Here is a 674-nt window from a genome sequence, read left to right on the forward strand (position 1 = left end):
ACCAATGAGATTCTTAGCAGCCAGCAGTTCCACCTAAAAAAGATACATACACCCACATTGATGCAAATGTAAGAATCAGTCAAGTCACAACACTAAGAAGCAATTACCTTGATTATATAAGCAGCATTAGTTTGAGCATCTCCTCTCAACTGTCCTATCTACAAAAATAAGTGTAGAAACTGCAAAAGTCAAAAAAATTTGGGGGAAATTACTGCAAAATTAATCAAACCCATCAATTGAGAGAAACGACGAATTAAGAAATTAAAAAAAAAAAACCTTGTCTTTGTCAAAGATGGTTTTATCTTATGGAGGATCACACGAAAGAGAATCAACATTTAGTCTAGAGAGAAGAGAAACTTCGCCTTCTCGAGAAGGAGTGAGTCAAAAAAGGACAATCAAAGAGAGAAAAAAGGATTTTTTAGAAAGAACGAAGAAACTGATAAATTAGTTGTGGAGATGGAATTTACGTAGTTACCCTTGGAACTGGAAACAGTTACTGGCTGGGGGAAGTCGAGGACTGTAACGAGAACATGAGGGTAGTTCTGGTAGTTTAAAAGTTTTCAACGTAAATAGCAGTAACCGTAGACTACTACTTTTTCGTTTTTTTTTTATGAACTGAAAAACCAAAAAAAAAATCTATACAATTTTTGTACTTGTTGAAAAGGTATAACTTG

At 34.3% G+C, this 674-nt stretch overlaps 1 long non-coding RNA gene across 2 annotated transcripts; it reads right to left on the minus strand.

Moving 5' to 3' along the window:
- Nucleotides 1-410, minus strand: LOC104774636. 2 transcript variants are annotated; one of them, XR_002037239.1, is made up of 3 exons: nucleotides 277-410; nucleotides 108-158; nucleotides 1-33 (listed from the first exon to the last, which is right to left on the minus strand). It is a non-coding gene; the product is annotated as an uncharacterized LOC104774636 (long non-coding RNA). The 2 variants fall into 2 exon arrangements; XR_765427.2 differs by having other exon boundaries at nucleotides 108-179.
- Nucleotides 411-674: the final 264 nt, after the last annotated feature.

Source organism: Camelina sativa, unplaced genomic scaffold (genome assembly GCF_000633955.1).
Source record: "Camelina sativa cultivar DH55 unplaced genomic scaffold, Cs unpScaffold04222, whole genome shotgun sequence".
Classification (NCBI taxonomy): Eukaryota; Viridiplantae; Streptophyta; class Magnoliopsida; order Brassicales; family Brassicaceae; genus Camelina; species Camelina sativa.